The following is a 19,863-nucleotide window of genomic DNA, read 5'->3' as shown; positions in this document are numbered from 1 at the left end:
TGCTGTCAAAAAGTTAGCTGAGATAACCAAAGATCATGTGCTAAGAAGAGAAGCTAAGCCACACTGAGGCAGCGAGGATGTCAGAGAAAACAATACCCTATGATTTCTTTTGCAGGCAATACCTGCCATGCAGAGAACTGCGCATGATACCCAGTTCCTAAGAAATCCCACACAACAAATACAGAGACAAACCCATGTTTTTCCTTACTCAAAATCCATACTCAGTAATCATTAAACTGTGCATTTGTTTTATGCATTTCTCTATTTTATAACAAGGTTTAAAAAGCTGATATTCCATCACTGAAATAGCTCTTAACTTCTAGACTAAAGGGTATCAATAATTGTTGTGAATTATAAATGGACCAAACCAGGCCTATTTCTTACTTTATATATTTTTTAAAAATTCCAGTCATCATTCCTATCCCCTTAACACCCCTCCCTCAATATTTTCCTTTATTGGAATGCTATCCATCCTTCAAGAAATCTTTCCCAGTCCCTTTTAAATACAGCCCCAAGTGACCTCCCTCTGCTTTAAAACCTGCGGCATTTTGTTCTTGCTGGATGTTCAGATTAGATGTGTATGTGTCATAAGTTCCTATGATATCAAAGCCCCTTGAGGATGCAAACAGTCATATCAATGTCTGTTCCTGGGCAGCACTTCTCAGAGCACTATGCGCAATAAAAATTTGTTGAAAAAATGTACAAAACCCACATTTTAGCCCAAAATATGAAGTTACTTGAAAAAGAAAAAGCACTACATTATAACATTGTTTTCTGAGACTATATCATGGGACCATTTTATACTTGAAATCCTGTGTTAGTTATAAAATCCTCTATTTGTTTATTTATTGAACTGAGCTCTGGAGATATAGAAATGTAGTGCTGGTCAGAGGAGACAACAGATAACAGATAACAGATAACATTCAGATAACAGAGAAATTCCTATAAGAGATGAGTAAAGAGAGGCAATAATAGAGCAGAAAGAGCCCATCCAGAACTCAGCACCTGCCTAGAAGTGTGACTCTGGGCAAATTCCTTAATGTCTCTTTTAAATGGGGGTAGTAATTACTACCTCTCAGGGCTATTATTGGATAGCAAATGGTCTGAAAAAAGTAGGCAACCAAAATAAATGTTTGTAAATATGTTATTCATAGAGTATACTGCATTATGAGAACACAGTGGGTTATTAGGAAGGACTCCATGGGAAGACCCTAAAGTCAACTATGACACGAGAGAGGAGTGAGAAGTACATTTTTAGTAAATATGCAAAAACACTCCCATAAGAGGTGTTATGTCCTTGGAGAACTGTGGTGGTCTGGGGGCTGGGTGTGGGCAGGAACTTAAGAGCTAGGGAATGGCCAGTGAGGGATCTCACTCGTGACATTAAAGAGTTTGGACTCTACAGACTAAGGGGCTACCCTGGAAAGGTATCAATAAAATTTCATTTTTACAGTCAACCACATTATTCAGCAACTGATACATACTATCTGCAAAGTAAACAGAAGCACAGGATAAGGAATAATCATCTTTGCCTAGAGATATTACAAGACAGAAAAATGGTTAAGTTAGAAAGCTCAGTTGAGACAAAGAGATGAGAAGAACCTAAACTAATGAAATAGCAGTGGAGGTGGAAGAGATAATGAATGGAGCAGAAAGGTATTTAGGAGGTACAATTGACAGGATTTACAGGTGAGTAAATAGATATTAAGAGGTGAAGGGAAAAGGAATCCTGAACAAATCATGGTTTCTGGTTTGGGGGTCCTATAAATGTTTTTTACTGAAATAGGAGGAAAGTTGTTTTCAAAGGAGATAAACTATTTTGGACATGATACATTTGAGGTTGCTGTTGGAGAGCTAATTCGAGGTGTCTGATAGGAGACTGGAAGCATATTCTAAAGCTCAGGAGAAACATTTGGCCTAGATACAAATTTGGGAGTGATCGGCAACGAAACTGGAGCTCAAAGTAGAAGAAGTACCCACAGATCACGCAAAGATCATGAAAATTGTATGTTATACATAAGAAAAGAAGTAAGAATCAAAGAAAAGAAAGACCAACATTTAAGAGACGAATGGAAGAAACATAAGTGAAAGAACAGTCAGAATGGTAAAGAGAAGCCCAGGAAAGTGAAATTGTGGAAGCCAACTAAGAAGAGAGCTTCAAAAATTTCAAGAAGCAATTGGGAGTCCCCAGGGTCAAACATTACAGAAAATCTTAACAAGCTGATTCCCAAGAACAGAATGTACAACTAGGAAAGTGCTACCAAAGCCTAAAGTATTTACTGTCTGACCCTTCATAGAAAATATCTGCCCACCCTGTTCTGTCACTAAGTAGAAAGTATGCACAAAGCACTTCTGATGTATAACAAAAATCAATGGCTGTCTCCAGGATAAGCAATCATGTGATTGAACTGTGAGCTGAACTAGCCACTTTTGTCATAGACTACTGTACTTTAAAGACTGATTGACAGACTTCAAACAAATGGTGATTCAGACTTATTTTCTTGAAAATAAAGAAAGTGAGTTGTCACTTCAAAAAGAAAAAAGAATGACAGCACTTGTTGCCAATGATAAAATGTAATCTTTCAAGTAAAAGCTAGAATTTTAGAAAACTTGTGTCTGCAACCGTAATCCTGATAATTTTCCAGTTCTTTAACACTTTTCTCATAAGGTCACTGATGACATTAATGAGTATCATTTGTTGATATTATATAATGAAAAGTGTCAAAATTTTGGAAGCTGTGAATAACTCAGTGAACTAGTATTTTCCAAATGATTAGTGTAGCTGTTACACTTAAAATAACGCATTCAATTCATTCAAAGTACAGACAGACCAATGAGAACGGATTTTAATATAACAGAGTATAAAAGTTGGATTTTAATGGCAGAGTAAAAAGTTCACTGACATAGTTTCAGATTCAACATTGCAATTTAAATTTAAGAAACTACCACTTAGAAAGTTATGGTGTCCTATCAAAGAAGAATATCCCCAATTTTCTGAAAAGGCTACTAAGTTTTTCAACTGTATATCTGTGTGAGGTCATATTTTCCTTATATACATTAACTAAAGCAATATAAATAATCCAACAGATTGGATACAGAAACAGATATAAGCATCCATCCGTCTTCTATTAAACAAGATATTAAAGAGATATGTAAAGAAATAAAATCATATCACTCTTCTCACTGTATTTTTTGTTTTGGAAAATAATTACTTTCCTTAAAAGTATTATTTGTTTTAAAATGTCAATAGATTTATTAGTTATTTTAACATGAAAAATATTTTTAAACTTTCTCAGTTTTGATTTCTAATAGAGTAAATATCTTGAGGTATAACTCATGTAAACAAAAGCTCTTTGAATTCCTCAATAATTTAAGAGTACAAAAAAGTCCTCGGACCAGTTTGAGAGCTGCTATTGTTGGTATATACCTAAAAAGACAATTGCTAGTTTTGTAGGGTATGCACATATTTAACTTTACGAAATGTTTTTACATAGTGATTGCACCAATTTACTAGTAAATTCTTGTATATTTTTACCAGTAGTTTATGAGTTTCTACTGCTTTACTCCCTCACTAATTGAAGCGTTTCCATTTAAAGAATTTCAAAAAAATTAAACAAAGCATAAACATAAATATACAAAAAATACTAAAAATTGTGAGAATCTAAATGCTAAATATCTGTCATATTTGAAATCCTTAGACTTCAAAGTTTTAGTTAAACTTGGGGATATAGATATCTTTTTGGTAGTTTTAACAAGTTTTATTGAAGTATAATTGACATACTAAAACCTGCACGTATTTAAAGTACACTATTTGCTACATTTTGACAAACATATGCACCCATAAAACTATCAGCAAAATCTAGATCATGAACATACCCATCGCCTCCAAAGATTTCCTCAATCCCTTTTATAATTCTTTTTTCCTTACTCCTCCCCATTCTCCTCCCATTGTCCCTTAGTAATCACCAATTTGCTGTCAGCCAATATACATTAGTTTGCATTTTCTAAATTTTCTATAAAGAGAATCATGCTTTTGGGAGTGGGGGTGGGTAGGGGAGAAGTCTGGCTTCTTTTTCTCAGCATAATTATTTTGAGATTCATCTGGTTGTTGCATGTATCACTAGTTCATTCCTTTTTATTGATGACGTGTATTTGTTATATGGACATACCAAAGCTTTTTTTTCCATTCACCTATTAATGGACATTTGGGAGACTCCAGTTTTTGGTTATTACAAGTAAAGCTGCTATGAACATTAGTGCACAAGTATTTCTATGAACATGTGCTTTCATTTCCCTTGGGTAATTGCCTAGGAGTGAAATGTTTAAGTTATTTGAAAGCAAATATTTAGTTGCCAAACTACTTCCAAAATGGTCACGTCATGTTATCTTCTCACCAGCAGTGCATGCACATTACAGTTGTTTTTGTTTTGTTTTGTTTTTTCCCATTCTAATAGGTGTGACATGGTATCTCTGGTGGTTTTTCTTTGCATTTCCCTAAAGACTAATGATGTTGCGCATTTATTTCATATGCTTTTTATTAGTTTATTTGCCATTGCTATATATCCTTTGCCCATTTTTATTGGATTGTTTCTTATTATTAAGTTATTCTAGATCAAGGCTTCTAACATATGATTTGCAAATACTTTCTCTAAATCTGTGGCTTCTCATTTCATTCTCTCAAACAGTAGCTTTCAAAAAACAGAAGTTCTTAATTATGAAGTCCTATTTATCAAGCTTTTCTTTTATGGATCATGCTTTTGTTGTCATATCTAAGAATTAATCTTTGCTTAAGTCAAGGTCATAAACATTTTCTCCTATGTCTTTTCTAGAAGTCTTTATAGTTTTAGGGTTGTATAGTTAGGTCTATAATACATTGTTAGTTTTTATAAGTGGTATGAGGTGTGACTAATGATTTATTTATTGATTGATTTGTTTGTTTGCATTTGGATATTAAACTGTTCCAGCACCATTTGTTGAAAATACTTTTCTTTCCCCCACTGAATTTCCTTTGAATCTTTTGTCAAAAATCAATTGACCACAAATCTTTGGGTCTATTTCAGGACTCTACCCTGTTTTATTGATCTATTTGTATATCTTTACACCAGTACCACATTATCTTGATTATTGCAAATTTATAATAGCTCTAGAAATCAGATAGTGTTAGCCCTTCAACTTTGTTCCTTTTCAAAGCTGGTTTGGCTCTTTTAGATCCTTTGTGTTTCTATACGAGTTTTAAACTGAGCTTACAAACTTTAACAAAAAATGTCTGCTGGGATTTTGATTGGGATTCTGTTGAATCTATAGATCAATTTTGGGTGAATTAGCATCTTAACAATATTGAGTCTTCCAATCTGTGTACATGGTCGGTCTCATCATTTATTTAGATTTGCTTTAACAGTCTTTTGTAGTTTTCAGTGTATAGGTATACAGGTCTTATGCATATTTTGTCAAATACATTCCCAAAGTATTTCTCATTTTTGATGATATGGTAAATGGTATTTTTCATTTCAATTTGTAATTGTTCACTGCCAATAGTGAGAAATAAAACTTATTTTTATATATTGATTTTGAATCCTGCAACTTTGCTAAACTCATTTATCCGTTCTCTTTGGTAGACTCCATCATATTTTCTTCATAGACGACCATGTTATTTGTGATAAAATCAGTTTTTTGTGATTTTGATATTTTTTTCTTTTGTGGCTAGGGTCTCCAGTGTAATGTGAATAGAAGTGGTAAGAAAGGACACCTCCATCTTTTTCTGATCTTATGGAGAAAGCACTCAGTCTTTCAGTAGTCAGTGTGATGTTAGCTATAAGTTTTTCATAGATGTTCTATTATTTTATGTGCGGTTAATGAAGTTCTCTTCTATTCCTAATATGCTGAGAGGTGTTTTTAAACCATGAATGGATAATGAATTTTGTCAAATACATTTTCTGTATCTATTGAGAAAATCACATAGTTTTTCATTTTCAGTGTTTCAGTTTTGTGAATTGCACTGATTAATTTTCAAATGTTTAAGCAACTTTGCATTCTTGAGATAAATCCCCTTAGTTATGGTGTTTTTACCTGTTGTTGAATTTGATTTGCTAAAAATGTGTATGAATTTTTACATCTATGTTCATGAGGGATACTGGTCTATAATTTTTCTTTTCTCATAATGTCTTTGGTTTGGAGATCAGAGTAATGCTGGTATCATAGAATAAGTTGAGAAGCATTCTCTCATCTTCAATTTTCTGGAAGAATTTGTATAGAACTGAGATCACTTCTTTTTTAAATGTTTGGTAGAACTCACCCATGAAGTCATCTGGGCCTGGAGTTTTGTGTGTCAGATGGCTGTCAACCATAAATTCAATTTATTTAATAGATGCAGGGTTAGTCAGGTTATTAATTCATTTTTGAATGAGCCTTGGTACTGTGTTTCCTGGAAAATAAGACCTAGCTGGACAATCAGCCCTAATGCATCTTTTGAAGCAAAAATTAATGTAAGATCCAGTATGATATATGATATGATATGTGATATGATACGATACGATACCTGGTCTTATGTTTTAGTAAAATAAGACCTGGTTTCATATTAATTTTTGCTCCAAAAGATGCATTACAGCTGATTGTCCGGCTAGGTCTTATTTTCAGGGAAACACGGTAGTTTGTGCCTTTCAACAAATTTGTCCTTTTTATACAAGTTGTTGAATTTATTGGCATTAAGTTGTTACTAGTATTCCCTATTGTCCTTTACACATCTTTAGAATCAGTAGTAGTGTCACCTCTCTCATAATTACCTGCTATTGATAATTTATGTCTTCTTTCCTTTTTCTGATTGGTCTGAATAAATGCTTTTCATTTTTCTCCATCTCTCAAAGATCTACCTCCTCCACAATGCAGGAGATCAGTAGGATCCAAATGAGGTCCTCCACACTTTGCTATAGTCTGAAAATTCTCTCATGGCAGTAAGCTGGGAGAATCCTAGATATCACCTTGCTTGTTTTCCATTTCTCACAGATCACTGTCCTTTACTGCCTAACATCCAGCACAGTGAAAAGAGTTACTTGATAAACTCTGTCCAGTTTCTCAGTTATTTTGGGTAGGCAGGTAAATATAAACCCCACTACTCCATTTTGCCACAAAATCTTTTTTTGATAGTTTTAAACAATGAAAATATGTTAGAAAATCTCTCTGAGGTAAGAAATCATCATCAAAATAAGAGAATTAAAGAAGTAGATGTAAGTGGGAAAACAACTTTAAGAGTTGTAAATAATTGTGCATTAAAAAAGAAAATAGCAACAAACCTGAATAGCTCTCAAACTTGCAATCACCTACTTTTTGCACTATTACATCAGACTCTCAACCACTTGAACCAAATGAAAAGGTAGCCCATGACAGGGCCCTCATTACCTCTTGCTTGGACTGCTCTATAACCTGTTCTCTGAATCACCTCCAGCTCAACTAGATATATTTATGGGAAAATAACTGATCATAGCAGCCACTCAAAAAACCCCTGGGGCCTCCTACTGCCCATTTAATTAAATATAAATACCTCAACGCCCTAAGTATAAGGTCTTTCACTAAAAGGCTCAGCTACCTTCCTAATATTTTCTTGGCTACAAACTGCGTCGACATTATTGACGCATTATTTACACCTGGAAAAATTGGAATGGAAAACTGGAAAAATTGGGAATGTTGCGTCAACATTATTCATGCTGTTCTAATTGCCTAGAATGTCTCTACCCTCACCCTTTTGAGATCTCATCTCTCAGGAACAATCTTAAATACTATAATCTTCAAGAAGTCTTTTCTGCTATCACTCTCAAATGAAAGACAGGCTTTGATTTTTTCTTCCATGCAGAGTGGGGCAAAGGACACTGGATTTGTAGCCACAGACCTAGACCACAACCTGACTCTGTTACTTATGGACAAGTTAATTTGACCACTTTGTGGCTCTGCTTTTTTACCTAGAAATGAGAGTAATAACTACCTTACAGAACGGACACTGACATTTGTGTTAATCCTTATCATATGTACTTCTATCATAGTCCTTATTACACATAATTATAATTGTTAGTTTACCTATGTCTCTGCCCCACTGTATGTAGCTCATGGTCCAATATGTAAAAATGGAGTCATATCTGTGTCTTTGGGTCCCTGGTATCTAACATAGGCCATGACATATAAAAAACACTTAGTAAATGACATGGCTATGACTAGCTTAACGTTAGTCTGCCTCAATCTAAAATGCTTTCATACTAAATCTAATAGTTGGGATTAGAGACCTATTTCTTTCCATAACTCTTACTAGACACAACTGAATCACCAAATTAGACCAGAAGTGTTACTTTTATTTCATTCTTAGGTATACTTTTATCAGAAGACTAAATTTAGAAAGGCATCCTCTATTCCATTTAGAAAATATTTAAAAAGAAAATAAAATTCTCTCTCTAGTTTATATTACAGGCCTATCTCAAAACAAAACAAAACAAAACAAAACACCAAGAAAAGTCCAAAATAAACAACCTAACATTAAATCTTAAAGAACTAGAAAAAGAACAAATGAAGCCCAAAGATAGCAGAAGGAAGGAAATAAAAATTAGAGAATTAAATGAAATAAAGAACAAAAAAAGAGAGGAAAAGTTAATGCAACGAAGAACTGGTTCTTTGAAAAGATTAATAAAATTGACAAATCCCTAGATAGACTCACTAAGGAAAAAAGACAAAGAAAATCAGAAATGAAAGAGGAGAAATTATGACAGATACCACAGAAATACAAAGGATCATACAAGAATACTATGAAAGAAAATATGCCACCAAATTCAATAAACTAGAAAAAATGGACAAGTTCTTAGAAATATACAACTTTCCTAGACTAAATCACGAAGAACTGGAAAATCTAAACAGACCTATCAACATCAAGGAAATTGAAATAATCATCCAAACCTCCCCAAAAAACAAAAGTCCAGGACCAGATGCTTCACTAGCGAATTCTACCAAAGTTTCAAAGATGATTTAGTACCTGTCCACAAACTTTTCTAAAAAATTGAAGAAGAGACACTACTTCCTAACTCATTTTACAAAACCAACGTTGTCCTGATACCAAAACTTGGCAAGGATAAAACAAAAGAAGAAAACCAGAGACCAATATCTTTGATGAATACAGGTGCAAAAATGCTAAACAAAATACTAGCAAATAAAATATAATAACACATTAAGAAAATTACACATCATGACCAAATAGGGCTCATTCCAGGGGTGCAAGGATGTTTCAAAATATGCAAATCATGTGATACACCACATAAACAAAATAAATAATAAAAATCATATCATATCAATAGATGCAGAAAAAGCATGTGACAAGACACAACATCAATTTATGATTAAAACACTTAATAAAATGGGTATAGAAGTACCTCAACATAATAAAGGCGATGTATGACAAACCCTCAGCTAATATCATACTTAATGGTGAAAAACTGAAAGCCCCCTCTCAATTTTGTTCAACATAGTATTGGTAGTCCTAGCCAGCGCAATCAGGCAAGAGAGAGAAATAAAAAGCATCCAAATTGGGAATGAAGAAGTCAAACTGTCACTTTTTATAGATGACATGATTCTTTATATAGAAAACCCTAAAGACTCCACCAAAAAATCTATTAGAAACAATAAACAGATATAGTAAAGTTTCAGGATACAAAATCAATGTACAAAAATCCATTGTGTTCCTATATACTAATAGTGAATTTTTAGAAAATGAAATAGAAAAAATAATTCCTTTTACAATTGCAACAAAAAGAATAAAATACCTAGGAATAAACTTAAAGGATGCAATGGACCTATACAATGAAAACTACAAGACATTATTAAGAGAAATTGAAGACAAAAAACAGAAACATTCTATGTTCATGGACTGGAAGAATGAACGTAATTAAAATGTCCATATTACCCAAAGCAATGTACAGATTTAATGCAATCTCCATCAAAATCCCAAAGGCATTTTCATAAAAAAATAGAGCAAAAAATCACCAGATTGTTTGGAATCACAAAAGACCCTGAATAGCCAAGGCAATACTGAGAAAAAAGAACAATGCTGTAGGTATCACACTCCCAGTCTTCAAATTATACTATTATACAAAGTGATGCTCAATTTCACTAGGTATTAGGGAAATGCAAATCAAAAACCCAGTATTACCTCACACCTTTCAGAATGGTTATTATCAACAAAACAAGTAATAACAAGTTGTTGGAGAGGCTGTGGAGAAAAGGGAAACCCTCATACCCGACTGCTGGGAATGTAAACTTGTACAGCCACTATGGAAAACAGTATGGAGTTTCCTCAAAAAAATTAAGAACAGAATTACCATATGACTCAGCAATCCCTCTTGTGGATATCTACCCAAAAATCTGAAAATGTTTATTTTAAAGATACATGTATCCCTATGTTCACTGCAGCATTATTCATGCTGGCAAAGACATAGAAACAACCAAAATGTCCTTTGACAGGTGAATGGACAAAGAAGATGTGGTACATATGTACAATGGAATATTACTAGGTTATAAGAAAAGATGAAATATTGCCGTTTGTGACAACATGGAAGACTCTTGAGATTATTATACTAATCAAAATAAGTCAGAAAGAAAAAGTCGAGAACCATATGATTTCACTCAAATGTGAGATATAAAATTGAAAGCAACAAAATGAACAAGACAAACAAGCAAAAACTCATCGACACAGACAACAGTTTAATGGTTACCAGAAGACGAAGGGAGGTAAAAGAGGGTAAAAGGGGGTCAACTACATGGTGACTTGTATTTTTATATTATTACATGTGAACATTAATGTAATCTAGTTTCTAAACTATTTAGGTAATTTCATTCATCTCAAAGGAAAATATGTATATTTTGTATTTCTTTTTTTGTAGTCCTTTGTAGAAATATATACTACAAATGTTCCTTTTTTATACTCTTTGTTCCCCTACAGGATCATGGCAGATTTAAAATTAGGAGATGCAGAAAATGGACAGCACAGTTAAGTCATTCAGTTAAGGCTTTGGAGCCAGACCAGATGCAGTTCAACTATAACCTGTTACTTAATGACTGTTTGATCTTGAGCAAAGTTGCCCCCTTTCATCTACATTTCTGCATTACCATGATGGGGATAATAGCACTTATGTGACAGCTGTTTTATTAAAGTGGGTAACACAAGCAAACTATCTAGCACAGAGACTGATACATTATAAGGGAAGGATATCAAAGTACTAGCACTGAGCCTGATACACTATATCCGTCCCTTACAGCATATCAGACTCTGTGCTAGATACTTTGTTTGCAATATAAACATACCAGGGTTGCCAAAAGAATGTATACACATGACCTGTATACACATGAATATCTTGTTATCGGTATATATTGAGTATTACAATTTTAATACAGTTTTTTCCTTTCTTAAAATGTGTATACATGTTTTTGACACGCTCTGTATACAGAGATATATTACACTACATGGTATAGTATACACTAAAAGGGATAGGTACAAACACACACAATTATAATTAGATCCATCCTTTGGCTACCTATATCAAAAAAGACTTAGCATACTTTGTTAATTAATTCAATCAATTCATTCATTAACAAATACTTACCGAATGCTTACCATGTGCCAGCCCTGTTCTACCTGTTAGAAATACAGTAGTGAACACAAGAGACATAGTTGCCTTCATAGATCTGACTTTCTAATGGAGGACACAAACAACCAGCTATACAATGTGAGGCAGGGATAAGTAATGCAGTAAGAAACAAAATAAGGGGATGGAGAGTTTTAGTGAGTACTTTTTCAGACAGAGTGATCAGAAAAGGCCTCCCCACGGAAATGACATTTAAAGAGGCCCACATGCAGTAAGGGAGCCAGCCATTCAGTCATCTTATGAAGGAACGTTCCATGAAGAGCAAACAGCAAATGCAAAAGTCCTGAGGTGAGAACATGCCTGATGGGTTCAAGAAACAGCGGGTTCAAGAAACAGCAAGAAAGCCAGTGTTCCTGGAGAGCAGCAAGTGAGGGAGAAAGTGGCAAAAAGAGAATTGACTGGGACCAGGTAACTCAATGCATTATAGGTTAAAGGTGGGCCTTGGTATTTCATTAAAATGCAGTGAAAAGTTGTTTGAAGGTTTTGATCAAGGGAGTAACATGACCCAACTTATATTTTGAAGAATTACTATGGTGGCTACATGGAGCACAAACTGGACGGGGAGAGTAGAGTTCGGGAGACAAAGGAGATTATTTTAATAGTTCGGGTGAGAAGTGATAATGAGTTTGTATCAGTGTGCAATGGGGACAGAAGCAGGAAAACAAAAGGTAGGATTCTGGATATTTCAAAGGTAGAGCCGAGAGGCTTAGCTGGTAGATTTGATGGGAGGCATGAGCTACAGAGAAGACAAGAATGATAAGCTTGTAGCATCTGCACAATTGGATGAACTGTGTCGTTTTCCCTCTGGGAAAGACATTCAAGCAGTGGATGGAGGTGAGGTATGTGCTTGCATAAAAGTGCTTATTTCTCTTTTCACCACTTTCACCTACTTTGTCACTCTCTTCTCTGACTTCACTCCCAACCCCACGGAGCCCCAGGCCCTGTGTAATGTCTGAGCTGTATGCAAAGGTATGACTATTGTCTGGAATACAGAAAAGGATGTCCTCAGAGTCATGTCAACATTTAAGCATCATAGTAAACTATATTCCAAAATTCCCCAAACGTGGGCCAGTCTGAGACACAGGCATCAGCCACTTTTCAAAAAGAGTATTATGAATTTACGTGATTCTTCTGACCGATTGGAATAGAACAGAGACTGCCCACGATGCCTCCCGAATGCAGCGTCACAACTCAGAGAGCTTCAAGGAGCCAACATAATTGCCCAAATGCCAACCTGCATGACTCTGAACCCAGGGCCGTGTCCCACTACTGCTTGGGATTGGGGTAAGGGGTGAGTGAGCAATCCACGTGTCAAATATTGCATCCTCAGTTCCCTCTAGGATGGTAAAAAATCATTAGGACAAAAACTGGAAGTTTACTTTTTGTCTTTTAGGATCTGTCCAGAGCTAGTTCTGGCATTAACACCGTCACCTTTAGGCCAATCAATAGATTTCTTTAGCACAGTGTCTTCATCCATGAGATAGAAATCATCACATACGTCCACTGGCCATACTGTGTTGCTTTCATATTCTACCCTCTTCCAATTGTTTCCTTAAAAATTATCATGGGGTTCTCAAAAGAACTCTGTGCTTTAACAACCAGAGGACAATTGATACGAACAGAAATTTAAAAGCATACAGTATTATAGAGGTAGAAGATGACATTTGTAACTGACCACTGAAACAGAAGATCGTGGTGTTCTGGGCAATCCACAAACAATCTCAAGCCAGGTCTCTAGCTGGCAGTAATTGCTGGAAGGACGGCCTTTGCTGACTTCGTTGCCAGGGAGATTTTAGAAGATATGTGCAGCTTGGGTTTCTGATTTCCTGCTACTGCCACAGGGTGATCAACTACCTATGTCTAGTTCTTCAAGTGTGTCAGATAAATTAACTCATGTCCTATTTCCATGGTAGCCTTATGCTTGTTTGTTTTGTTTTGTTTTGTTTTTTGCTGTTTGTTTTTTAACAGAGCCTTGGACTGAAAATAAGCTTAAGGCGTTTACATTAATATTCTCAAAAAACAGTATTTTAGGAGTCTCTAGAAAAGAATTTGCCACGTTAGTAAGTTTACCATATCCCAACACTGATTAACCCTGCGTGTCTTTTTAATATCTAACCCAAGTTCTTCAGGCTCTAACCATAGCCCATTCCTCGCTATTCTGCCCTCAGAAAAGAGCAGCCATTTCATCTTCAGTTAACTCTTTATGTTCAACGGCTCCTTTTCAAGTGTTCTCAAGCCATAACGAAAAGCAATGTGTCATAGTCAGGACTTAAGCAGAGCAGCGAGGCATCTGCTTTCTGTTCCAATCAAGCTCCCTACCCACATATGTGAAACATGTTTTCTAAAAATAAACAGTATCCCTACATGGTAACTCCTGCTGCAGACATGCAGGACTCCTCTCCTCTGTTGTACCTACAGCCCAGTCACTAGGGCATCTCCCCAATGCTGATCTGGTTTTTACTGCAAGGCTAGTACAGGGTAGCCTCGTAATCTACCGTCTACTCCTGCTCCTCTCCTAGGTAAGAATCCTCGGCAACACCTTCTAGCATGATTCCCATCCTTGGCCTTCCCAAGTCTTGCTTTTATTCTTCAGAACCTTCCACAGAACTTCCTAGAAGAAAATGTCCAAAAAAGACCCCAATTTACTTTCTTTCTGAAATACCCAGCACTACAACATATACACACACACACACACACACACACACACATATATACACATATTATATGCATATATATATGTATATATGTATATGCATATGTGTATGTATATGTATACACACACGTTAAGTATATGATCACTTTATCTTTACTGCAGTGAAAGCGAGAACAAGAATTTTTAAGTGAAATGAAAAGAATATAAAAGCCTCTCCTTCATAGCCTTAATTTCTAGGAAGAAAATAAAACAAAAAACTGAAAAGATTTTACATTTGCTTTAGAGAACATTCTAAGACTACATTTACTGATGAATGAATGCAGGGGTGGGAAATGAAGAGTGGTCAGAAATTTAGATATAACAGGTTGTAGCAGTAACGAAATCAATCAGTAGGTCAGCCCCTGAGACCCCAGGCTCCCCCCTGCCCCTTCCATTTTGCCAAGTCCTGCACACCTGAGAAGCCCCAGCAGGCTACCCCACACTACCTCTTCTATCCGACAGATAGAAAAAGAATCAAGTTCCTATTTCCACTATAGTTTTGGGGGCCAGCAGGGAAAGATCTTTCTGATGTCTCAGAATGGAACTCAGTCATTTCCACCCTAACAACATCGTAACAATTAGTTTCTTTAGTAATTCAATCCTATACTTCACGATAGTTCAGGTACATTATGATTAATACAGGCCTTGGCCAGATACTTGGAGAACTTAAATATTTATCAGAACGCTGTTCTAGACAAAAGTGGTTTTTAAGATTTAAAACCTTCCGTGTTCATAATTGGCAACAAAAAGTTACACACTACCCATGTCCACTTATATTTTTATTCATACAGATGAGCTAAATCAAAATGCAACCATCTGTTTCATAACACATACAATGCTTCATTATTATTCATTTTGAACAGTTCTTTACGAGGACACCCCTTAACCTCCATTCATAGTTCTCAGAGTTAAAAGCAATTTAAGTCAAATAGGTTTATCATATCTTCTGGGTCACACAGCTAATTTATGTCAAAGAAAAAGCTAAACTTCTCTCATGTGTATCAATAAAATCTAAAAATTTAGGACTAAAGAGTTTATCATATCACAATTTCTTTTTCCATTCTTACCTGTACCAGTACCTCTCTAGGACTTTACACTCATTTAAATAACCATAGTAGAAGATACATCAACTATATAATTCAAGTAAGGTTTTCAATTTTCAAAATTTCTGTTGTGGCTACTTCCCTCTTATCCGACTCCATAATTGCCGATCTTCTAATTTTCATTTCCCTTCATTCAAGTGTATAAAAAACTTGGCACTGTTACATCCCACCAAAAACTCCCTCTTGGGTGATCCAACTCTTCTTGAAAACTATCCATGTCAAGTGCTTTGAGGGTGCCCTGCAGATAAGCAGCTCCACAAGTGCGGGATATTTTGGTCATCAGTTTTGCTCCATTATATGCTCTCCAAACTATTCTTCCCAGTTCTGCCTATCTCCTCACAAACTTTTCATGCTCACCACTGAGAAGTATGACCTGCAACTTTATGTGTGTTTTCTGAAGTTCCCTGGTATTTAGTCTCAAGTTTCTCAACGTTGGCAGCACTGACATTTTGAGCCAGATGACCCTTGGCTGTGGAGGGCAGTCCTGTGCATTGCAGGACGTTCAGCAGCACCCCTGGCCTCTACGCACAAGATGCCGGTAGCACGCTCCCGCCCCTGGTCAAGACAGTCAAAGACATCTCCAGACGTTGTCGAATTTTCACTTTGGGGCAAAACTGCCCTGTTAAGAATTGCTTGTCTAGAGTAATTGTTAGGAGATCTCAAGACCTGAAGTCCGGCCAGAGTAGGGCCCAGGAAAGCTGTCCCAGATTTTCTCTAGTTTCCGCTGTAGGCAAATAACTGTTGTATCAATAACAGTCTGCAAGAACTGAATATATACAAGTATGTATAGCATATGCTGTTGTGACCAAATAGGATTCACAGAAAAGGGACTCTCACACGTGATCAAGGATAGCAGTTCCGGCTTTCAAAGGGGTTACAATTTAAGAGTTTACAAGTGTATTTAGAATCAGAAACACAATTGGTTGAGCTATCAAAATTACCATCTTGGAAGTCAAAAAATGATTTAACAACATCAACTTTCACAGAATTCAACCTAATCACTTCTGTAGCAATGAGAGGTCCCCATTAAATCCTACTGAACTATTCTACTCCTGCTGCCCCTTTTTCTCTTAAGGTCCTCAGGTCCTACTGATTTGGATTTTCATTTTTCCCAACAGCAGTCATTGTTTCTGATGAAGTTTTCCACCTATCCAGGCCCTGTGGAACAATACACAGCCTCATAGCTTTCCGAAGACCCTGTGGTCCAAAAAGAGAGAGAGATGTCTATTTCCTATGTTTCTCTTCGGCTCTCTTCTCCCATTTATTTAAATCTCTGAGATAAAGAAAAATGATGGGTCTTCATATTTCTACTGATGGAAATGAACAGTTTCATATAATCCAGTCCTTCTCAACCTGGGTTCCCCACTACCCTAAAGCAGCCATTATATGTAACAAATTAACTTACCTTTCATGCATCTAGAATGATATTAGTTATATGCCATCATTGAAAGGATTGAGAAAATAGTCACTTATATTTTGCATTCTGTGGTTCAGATGAGGAACCCCGGTTGAAAAAGGCTGACACAGGCTTCGTGTTGCCCAATTCCTGCCAATGAAACTACATAGCACTCATACCAAACTACATAACTATAAGACCAAGAAAGCCAATACCTAGCAAAATATTCTATGGTCCTCAATAAACATTTGTTGAATATAACAAAACAAGCGATAATAAATGAACATTTTGCTCATATTGAGAATGGTAAAAAAATGGTAGATTACTAGAAAAAATAAACACAAAACAAGTGTTAAAGTACTTTTGGGATATTTTTAAAAACCTGGTAAAAATTAACTCAATTTCAGCATGATGCTGCTCCCTTCACTCTGTAATATAAGTACAAAGGTCATTAGAGAAGGTAACAAAGAATGAGGTCTCAAATTTAAAAAACAATTTAATAAATAATCTTTGATATTACTCCTCAAAAAGATTCTAGATATATCATACTTTAGTTTCTTTTTAATCCATGTCAAATACTTGTTTCCAAACCTCCCATTTCTTCATCATGTCAGTTGCCTCACCTTTCTATCTTACACATTCTATTTCGACATTTAACTCTCCTCCGAATTCAGGTTATAAAATGCTGTCTTAAGTAGCTTACTGTAATTTTTTTCACTTTTTTTTCCCATTTACTTCCTTTCCATTTCTCATTACCTTATTTTCTTTTATATACTAAAAGTTTTTATTAATTTTAACAATTTCCTTCTACTCAACCTTATCTCTAAACAGTTAAATTTTTCTTTGCATTATAATTAATGTAAAAAATAAAAAACGTATTTTTTGTATTTTATATTAATACTCTCAAGTAAGTTTTCTTGAACATAAGAATAAAAGGGAGCATCATGTACTGGGATTTTCCTAATGGTTATGGACAACAATAACTTAATTTAAATATTTTAATTTTTTTCCAGGGAGTACTTCCTAACACTACTATTCTGGATCAAATCTCTTCTTGAGGAATGAATAATATTGTGATTCAAGACAAATATAACATAGTACTGAAGCACCTCTCCTTTAACACAGATCTTTAGGAAACCTGTGACCTTATTATCCTCCTTTTGCTATATAACTCACAAAGAGACAGAACAAATTTTTGAGATCTCAAAATTGCTTAGGAAGCATTCATTGAAAGATTTGTAGGTCTAAGGAAACACAATTCAACTCAGTCACACACTAATAATAAAATACTTAATTCTCTGCTAAAGCAATAGGTACACTGAACCTATTGTTTTGTTTCGTTGGTTATATCTATACCTCCAAGGAAAGAGAAGGCTGACAGTCAAAACCCTGTGTATATTTCATAGGAGTAAGTTTGGAAACAGGAAGAGCGAATATTTAGCTTGACAGAGACAGGTTTAGTCTTATAACTTTGGCAATTTCTGCTTTTCTACCTCATGCCCTAAAACTCTTCAATTTTCTCTCTTCTGCTATACACTACAATAAAAATGAAATGGGTAATATTAGTTTGGGCCCCCTATTAACTACAGTCCAAAAATAATTATTAAATTAGTATAGGAAAGACACTAATATTTCTAAGAACTTTCACATCATATAAAGAAAATTATTTAAACTATAATATAACAGTTTTACATAAGATAACCAATGTATATATATGAGTCATACTATGATGCAGAAATTGCTAATATTCTATTATGTATTTCAACTCTAATGATCTATTACAGACAATTAATTTCAATTACAGACAATTAATTTCAATTATATTATACCTGGTCAATTAGTAAATTAATTCAAAATTGGTACTCCCAAGACAAGGCAAATGTTCATCCTTTTCACACTTTTACCAGAAGCTGACCAAGTTTAGCAATATTAAGAAATACATAGCAAAATACACACAAATAGTTTAAAAATAAAAGAGCGCATAATTATGACCTAACTAAGATTGTGATAAGCTCTGTGAATTATAACCTCTCTGAAGTTATATTATACCTGGTCAATTAGTATATTAAATGTTACGAATTCTTAACCGTAACTACATAACTTACTATTAGCTATAAGGACTAAATTCTTACATGCAAAATTTAAAATGATTCAATTATCCAGCTAACAATTTTTCAAAAAGCCTTCAATCCAAACAATGAACCTCAACATCCTTAACATTATTTATTGACTGAATTTTGTTATATGGTTCTACTGTTTGGGTCACCTTCTATTAGTACTAAAAACTGTCCAAGTCCTTCAAATATATTTCACTATTAGTGCATATAATATAAATTGAGATTCACTATGAAACTGATCTCACTTTTAAATCAGTTTTGTAATCAGTTCAAAGTTTTTACTAAATATTTAAAAAGCCTTTCTTCAAGGACAATTCACTACTGTTTAACGCAAAACAATATATATTTAATGGCTCTTCATTTTCAGTCATGTCTTCAACTATAACCTGAGAATAGTACAAAACCGTAACCATGAAGAATTGTAGGCCCAACAATATACACTCCACATATTTTAGTTTTATCACTTCCTACATGTCTTAAACATTTCAGTGGATAACTACCATGATTTTTTTAAAGAAGCAGTAACTCTCTTTTACTGAAAGACTCTGTATTTCAAAAGTTTAATATCTAAAAAAATGTTAAGTCTAAACCTATTTACTAAGTCTCCATAACTAGGAGATAATTTTAATCAAACACAAATTATATTTTAATAATTCGTGCTAACATTTGCGAACAGAACAAAAACAAGATCATGACCCCACATAGTGAGGGTTTAATTGCCCCCATATGTTTTCATATCTTCTAGAAATAAACTATCATCTCTTAAGCAGATGACAAAGATAAGCACAGAGCAGCAGAGGCTGGGCTCGTTTTGCATATTATTGCTGCATGCAGTACCTGAAAGATACCTAGAAAGATAACTGTTGGGGCCCAAAATGCTTTTTCCTCC

General features: G+C 34.9%; 1 protein-coding gene across 13 annotated transcripts in view; it reads right to left on the bottom strand.

The window, feature by feature from the left end:
• SNAP91 (synaptosome associated protein 91) overlaps window positions 1-19,863 on the bottom strand; it is a 139,161-nt gene that overhangs the window by 99,725 nt on the left and 19,573 nt on the right. The window lies entirely within an intron of this gene.

The sequence above is a fragment of the Rhinolophus hipposideros genome, assembly GCF_964194185.1.
Source record: "Rhinolophus hipposideros genome assembly, chromosome: 3".
NCBI lineage: Eukaryota > Metazoa > Chordata > Mammalia > Chiroptera > Rhinolophidae > Rhinolophus > Rhinolophus hipposideros.
Note: the sequence above shows the minus strand (reverse complement) of the source record. Positions and strands in the feature narration are given on the sequence as shown.